Source organism: Phoca vitulina, unplaced genomic scaffold (assembly GCF_004348235.1).
Source record: "Phoca vitulina isolate PV1807 unplaced genomic scaffold, GSC_HSeal_1.0 scaffold3, whole genome shotgun sequence".
NCBI classification, from domain to species: domain Eukaryota; kingdom Metazoa; phylum Chordata; class Mammalia; order Carnivora; family Phocidae; genus Phoca; species Phoca vitulina.
In genome coordinates this window covers 88,390,610-88,398,605 of record NW_022589706.1, presented here as the reverse complement: position 1 = coordinate 88,398,605, position 7,996 = coordinate 88,390,610, and the positions used below count along the sequence as shown (strand labels likewise).

Below are 7,996 nucleotides of genomic sequence, written 5' to 3'. Positions count from 1 at the left end.
TTCTGATGAGAGGTCAAGTAATTTGAGGACTAAAAATAGACTTTTAGATTGAGCAATAAAAGGTCACAAGTGGCCTTGACAAGAGTAATTTTAGTTGACTAGGGAAGAAGGACTTGTGAAGTGGGTTCAAGAGAGAATAAGAGCTAGCAAGTAGAGTATAGACAATTCTTCCTTGAGTTTTTCTACAAAGAGGTATAATATGGAGAGAAGATGTTATAAAAACAGTTTTTGTTTTTGTTTTTTAGGTGAAAGATACTATAGTATATGTGTATGCTGATTTAGATGGTCCTGTAGAGACTGAAAATTATGATGACACGGAAAGGCAATACCACTGGAAAAAATGGATGTAGGTGTGTTCTGGGAGTAGCCAGCAACCTTGTTGGGGAATGGAGTGGGACTTGTGTAATCAATCACTCACATTTAGCTCTTCTCTCTCTCTGAATTCACCCTCATCCTAACCAGCCATACTTTATTCTTAGAGTGTCAAACTCAAAATTTCTGACAGCATATTAGTATTTCCTCTTCAATTTTTTATCTATTATACACACCTCTTTCCTTCTTAGAGCTGTTTGTTATGCCTATTAACATTATTAAAAAATAACTTTTAACTCATGTTAAGTACCAACATAAAACTTTCCTCCTCTGCCTCACCCCCAAGATGTCTCTCACCCCAGAATCTTTTCCTTTACTATGCCACCATCATGGTAAAATGTAAAGAAAAGGAAAAATATGTTCTGAGCACGTTGGGTGAGAAAATAAGGACTAATGTTTTTGTTTCATTGCAAAAAGAATGAATATTTTAGAAGGATATTGATTGCTCTGATATTTCTGTATTATCCCTCTGTTTTCTAGCTGACCCTTCTGAACATAATCTCTTGCCTTCCTGGTTTACCATATCATCCAGTACCATTCCTACATGGTCGGTCCCAAATCCTGACTTCTCCTAATTTACCCTATACCCTCAGCATCCAAGTCTTAGCAGGATAGTTGATTTTAGGAGAAGACTTAAGGCTCTTGCCAAGAGAGTCGGCAGATAAAAGTTAAAGGCAAAGGTAGCATTTCTGAGATCATAGTTGATAAGTTTAATCAGCTGAGAATAGCTAATAACTCTTGCTGTTCCTGTATCCTGTTCGAAGTTTTAAATACTCGACAGATAAATGCTACTGAGATGTATCCAGCAGTTACATCAGAGCATCTGCCTGATGTTAATTACTTTAGCCAGAAATTGTTGAGTGTTAAAATAGCTAAACCTGGGTAAGCACCTAAAGGATTGGTCAGAGTCCAGCAGTTTTGGCAGATTAACAAATGAAACTGAAGGGCCACTCTTTCAGAAGTTGTAACCCACAGAGTTAAATTCCAATTTTGCCAGCCTGGCCTCTTCCAGAGACCTTTAATTACATAATGAACCAACTACCACTCCATTTGCCCATAAAACTCAAGATAAGCCTATGAAGCATCAAATGAAGTGAAGATTTGCAAATTATCTGCCTATTTGGATGTGAACCTCCAAACTACATAATCCAAGACCTCGAGTTCTATTGGCTGTAGTTCTTTTATGGGATCATGTGATTTAGCTGGCCACTTGGATCAAGTTGAAGAAATAAATACTTTATCTACTAAGGATGTATTCATGGACACCAACACTTGGAACCATTTCTTGTTCCAAAAAATACCTGTTGCTGCTGTTGTTACTTCTATTTGTCTCCCACGTACAGTCAAGTTACTGTCACATGCACAGTATCAACAGCTGAATGTTTTGATCACTGAGTAGCTGGAATCCTTTCATTTGTCCAGACTGAACTTAATACTCCTACAAATGCTCCAGAAGATAAGAATAAAGAAGTAGGATTCATTGTTGCTTCTGAGATCTGAGGAAGGGCTCAAATCTTCCTCTCTCCTGAATGACAGAGAACCCCTACTCTGGCCTTACACATCTAAGCGTTTATCAGTGAAGGAGATTTTTATGATTCTCTTGCAGTTTACAGCATAGAAATCACAGCAGGGACCCTGTGGCATTTAGACTTGCCCAAGCCCAACATGGGCCCTGGATATTCAACTGCATTCAGCTTAGGGAGGGAGAGTACTACAAAGTTCATAGTGCACGAGGCTACTTGGCCTCTCATATTCTAAGAGTGCTATAATTTAAATAATTTAAATGCAAAATAGAGTATCATATTTTATTACCTATGTCAGGATTTCTGTGAAACTTCATGACATTCTAGGGTATTTCTATATTTCTTTCTGTCTGGGTTGAATTACAGTTCTTTGCATATTCTGAGCTGAGCTTATTCTTAGAGTATCATTTGCATATTTTGTCCTAAGTAAGTTTTGATCAAATCTGAATTATATAAGCCATTTTTCTTTTTGTATCATTTACGCTCCAGAAAGATATTTTTGTTTTTTTTAAAAAGAGTCACATTAATAAATAATAAATATCACAACAAAATTAACAACCTTTATTTTTTCCATTTTTATTACTATAGTATTAAATCTGCATTGGCAATAATTCAACTCCTATATCTTAGGATGAGAACATAAGCAGAATCAGGAGAGCAATTTGATAGAATTGAAAGGTTTTAGAATCAGATAAGCTAGGACCGAGTTCTGGTTTTCCACCTCCTGACTGTATAACCTTCCCAGCTTTCTTACCTGTGAAATGATAATAGTGTTATCTGTTGTTATGATCTGAATGTTTGTGTTTCCCCAAAAATTATACATTGAAATCATAAACCTCAGAGTGGTAATATTAGGATGCAGGCCCTTTGGGGAGTAATTAGGTCATGAGGATAGAGCTGTCATGAACGGGATTAGTGCTTTGTAAGAAGCACACAAGAGAGAGCTTGCTTCTTTTCTCTCTGCTCTTCATGTGAGGATACATTGAAAAGAGGACCATCTGTGAACTAGGGAAAGAGCCTTCACCAGGAACCCAACTGTGCTAGCTCCCTGATCTCAGACTTTCAGTCTCCAGAACTGAGAAATAAATGTCTGTTGTTTAAGCTACCCAGTCTGAAGTATATTTGTTGAGCAGCCCCAGCTGACTGGGACACCTAGCAAGTCCCGATTGGGTACATACAACACCCAGCACAATGCTTACCCAGAGGAAACTCTCAATGGCTTGTCACACGTAACAGTTAACGCTCCTGAAGCAGTCTTTTAATCCACTTTAACTCACTTCTCAAAAACTATCCAGCACTTAATAGGTCCTAAGTTTGTTACCCAGTTGTGTGGATATGATCCACTTTGTGGTGCAGATACAAAGTAAGCCACAATTTGTGAGTCAAGGAGTTCAGTGTGTACTGAGAGAGACAGATACATGAATAATGACAATGAAATGCCATACAAGTCCAAAGAGCTATTTGTGCAAAGCTCTTTTGGTTACAGAGGAAATGACTAACCATGAAATGTGGAGGTTTGGAAAGGGTTCACAGAGCAGGGGACTTTGGGGCTTAGAGATTCTGTAGGAATTTTTCCAATAAATAGAATTACTTAGTAGAGAGGGTCCTTAATGGGAAGCAAAGGGCACTGAATTGCTACTCTTTCTCCAGCAATATTAGACCCAAGATTTCTAGATATCCTTTGCTCTGAAACCTCAGGGAATGAAACTACTTCCTCACCACCCCCCCACCTCCAGCTGCAGGCAAGACCAGTCACTACATGACCTTTAATCACTGTCCTGTGGCTTCTGAAACAAATCCCAGCATGCCTCAACACCAGCTCTCCTGTATCACCACGAGAAGTCCAAGGTTCCCAGATGACCCAGTTTCACACAGATGTTCATCACCACCCTGTTCCCACCTTCCATGAATCTGACCATATGTCCCACACTTTTGGCTATCCAAGTCCTTCCACTCAAACTTATTTCCTGACATCAGAAAACTCCTCTCCTTCCTTAACGTCTTCACTGAACATGTCCTTCAGATTTTTGCTGAAATTTAACTTGGCTCCTGAAAACACTGCTTTCCTGGACCGTTCAAGTGAAGGACTTATTTTTATTTTTTCCTCTCATGCTTAAGTACTATACATGCCTGGAGCTTGAGGTAGGGTCCTTTCTGCTCCCCGTTCCTACTTCCAAACAATCACTCCTTTCTCCCTTTGAAACTCTCATGTCTTTTGAAACATACATTCCCATACTGCACCACCCTGTATCCCTCCTTGTCAGGCCACATGTGGACATCTGAGTCATTGTTCTTCACTCATTAATACTTTTCCTGTCATTATGGTTATCTACTTCAAAACCCAGCTATATGATCCAACTACCACCTTGGCCTCTAAATTCTTTTGTGTCATTAGCTCCAGTAATCTTTTTTCCATATTTTCTCCATGACCCACATGTCATAGCTTCAAACATCTCATTTTGATTGTCATCTCCTATTCTGCCAGTCTATTCCCTCTAGGACTCCACTCATGCAATTCACCAGCTCATGACGACCACCAATTCATTGACCCTATAATTCATATTTATTCATCATAACTCCATGTCTAAACATGTCGTATTATCCAGCTTGTTTTTCATGATTCTGTCCTATAATTATTTCTCAAATGAATGTCTTTAGCTCCCTTTCTCCTTTCTCCCTCAAGCAATATTTCCTGGCAAAACCTAAACTCTGGTCAAATCCACCTATCTGTTGGATGCATTAATCTCTCCTGCATTCAAGTGGCTAACTACTCCTAGAGAATATTACATTATTGTGCTTATTGGAGTCACCCATGAACAATATCTTGCCCAAAACAATGGCTAATTTAATGTCTTCATCTGTCACTTCCTTATCTGAAATATTTTTTTCTAGGTGTATTTACTTATTATGGTGTGCTACAACTGTGAGTGTGTTTGTGTTTAAAGCCATCATAAGTGCACTTGTACACAGTGTTCCCTCTAGATGTAATATTTCATGTGTCAGTGTCATGACCCTTCACAACTTCTTTTTCAGCTCTTCAGAGAGTATCCAAAATGCAGGATTTCCTCACCACTAGCTGGACCAAAAAGTTTAATTGCCAGAAATTGCTATACATATTTAGTGCATCAGGCATTTGTTTTCTATTGTGTTTTGCCTTGTTTCACCACTTAAAGCCATTAAGAACCTATGGCAAGATCAGCCTTTAAATATCTAGCCATCTAACAACATAGTCTACTAACATTTTCTCTCACCCTGGTCCTCCATACAAGATTTTGGACCATGTGTAATTTCCCAACTTCTAATTATCAGATATTTTTAAATGACATTTAGCTTCCTACTATCAGATGCTATTAAATGCACTGACCTCAGTTCTCCCAAAGCTCATGAAAGATACGTCCTCATCTGAAATTATTGCTTTGTCCTGGATCTTGAATTTAATAAATGCTAAATCTAAGTTTGCTTTAGGAAAGCTGTTTTGTATCTGCTGCATCCTTTATTGAATTTTTAGGGGGGTGGGGCAAGTGACTATGGAGAAAGGCTCTGTTCCCTTATTTGTAGAGTAATTAGGAGAAAAGAACAAATATCATGAGGTTTTTGTGATGTTTCAATGAGTTAATATACATAAATATTTTAATAGAATCCTAGCACATAGTAAAAATTCAATAAATGTTGCTTTTATAATTATGATTATTATCTAGACCCATCCCTCAACACCTGGCTTCACATTGCTAAATGCATGCCAGTCCAAGAGAAGAATACTCAATTTTTTTTTTCTTTTTTTGCTTAGTTGTCTTTGCTCCTTTGTCATCTTTTCTTTCCTTCTCTCCAGGCAATCTCTTCCAGTCTTTTATTGGCTTCTCTTCCCAGTAGGTATTCTATTGGCCTCTCCCTATCCTTATTGTTAACTCTAATACTTCACTTCAATTACATTATATTCCAATTTCATTAAGATTCTCTGGGAAATTTATAAAATAATAATTGCATAATAACCATCTTAATGGTACAATTGTTTAGAAGTAAAGATTCCAACAACATTAAAATTAATTTTAACATTTGTTAGTCACAGGAGATCCATAGTCAGTGTATCTATTTCCCTTTTCAAATTTACCGGAAGCCCTTAATGAAATGTCTATCCAGCTTTTTTGCTCTCTACTAGCTTCCACTTGAGCATTGCTCTTGCTGCATCACACCTGGGGAGAGCTCCCACTTCCTGCTAAACCAGCGCTGCCCTTGGTTCTCTCCAGGTGCCCTCATGGTCATCTGCCAGGGCCTCATCAGCCATGATGAGATGTTCTTCAGCATCCATAAGATCCGGGAGAGCCCAGATCCTGTGCCTAGAGGCGGAGGTCAGTAAGACAGAGGGTAACATTGATGACTTGCTCATTGGTGGAAATGCCTCCGCTGAGGGCGCGGAGGGCGAAGGTACCTAAAGCACAGTAATCACTAGCATTGATATTGTCACGAACCATCACTTGCAGGAAACCAGCCTTACAAAAGAAGCCTACAAGTACATCAAAGATTACATGAACTCTATCAAAGGCAGACTTGAAGAACAGAGACCAAAAAGAGCAAAACCTTTTATGACAGGGGCTGCAGAACAAATGAAGCACATTCTTGCTAATTCCAAAAGCTACCAATTCTTTATTGTAATAACATGAATCCAGGTAACATGGTTGCTCTGCTGGACTACTATGAGTATAGTGTGACCCCATCTATGATTTTCTTTAAGGATGTTTTAGAAATGGAAAAATGTTAACCAACTTGGCTATTACTTTGGATGTATCACCTGTCCTCATAACCGGCTGTTGCTTTTTATCCACACAATACCAGGATTTAGACAAATGGGACTGAAGCCATCTTGAGCTCTTCATTAATTTTGGGCTTGATTTACTTGGAGCAGAGGCATTGTTTTAAGGGAAAAAAAAAACATGTCATGTAGATTGTCTAAAAATAGAATACACTCAAACTAAAACAAACAAAAAGTGTCCATCAGTACTACTAGATTATTAACAAGGAGTGCAAATTTCAAGCCCTCTAGTGGTCAATACCATCCATGTTGCTCACTCTCTAAGACTTCCTCAAAGATAAAAAATTACTACAACTTCCAAAAATATTTCCACCATAAGATGACAGGCCATTATCTTTGTCCCCCAAACAGTGTACCATGTTCAAGTTCAAGCTGAATAATTCATTATATCAAAAAAAGAGTTGTGAATACCAGTGTTAATTCTTAAAAATCATGTACTTACCTTTACTAGTAATAAAAAAAAAATCAAGAAACCAAGATAAATTGTCAATACTTCCTGCCTTGGGTTTGTATCATATCCTTTAGTAACACAGTATATTTATTTTTTTTATTATGGCATATCATATAGGCTTTAGGAGCAGGTATGACTACTTATTATTTATATGCATGGCTTAGAGGAGTTGATAAATATTTCTAAGTATTGGGTTCTACTAGTTTAAAAAATCTAGGTCATAATATGTACTTTATAGGAATTATGAAAAGGAAACAAAATTAAAATGTATACCTTAACTAGCATACTGCACGAAACAGAAAAGTGCTCATGAAGTCACTAAAATAATCGTGGTGGTGCTACTTTTGACTGATAAAGGAAAACCAAGATATTTCTCTAATTTCTTACAAAAACGATACTCTTACTGAGATTATCTAAGTCTAAACTCAGGTGCATTTTATGTGTACCTAAATAATAATTATTCCAACTTTTTAAGTTGTATATAACTTAATAAGATAGTTATCCTGTTGCAAAACTGTATGGGTTTTGTTTCTAAGTTTAACAGAGATACTGTGTGCCATTTTTTTAAAAGTAAGGCTAAATCTCAAGAACTAAGGGCAACATTAGGTTTTTTTTTTTTTAAATGACTAATTATAAATAATGGCAGTGATTCTATAGAGTTAATTTAGGACTATTACAAGTATTTAAAATAGAAATGAATAATAACAAGAGATGTGACAATATTAATGTAGAATATCTTACTTCTTTCAGCTCTAAAAAAGTAAATTAGCTTTCTGATGAAATTATGTACTCTTTAGCTTGTTATGTTTTACTTATAAAATATCCTTGTTCCATTGTGTGATT

The 7,996-nt window shown here is 37.1% G+C and overlaps 1 pseudogene; it reads left to right on the top strand.

The window, feature by feature from the left end:
• Window positions 1-6,147: 6,147 nt before the first annotated feature.
• On the top strand, window positions 6,148-6,651 carry LOC116628554 (annotated as a pseudogene).
• Window positions 6,652-7,996: the final 1,345 nt, after the last annotated feature.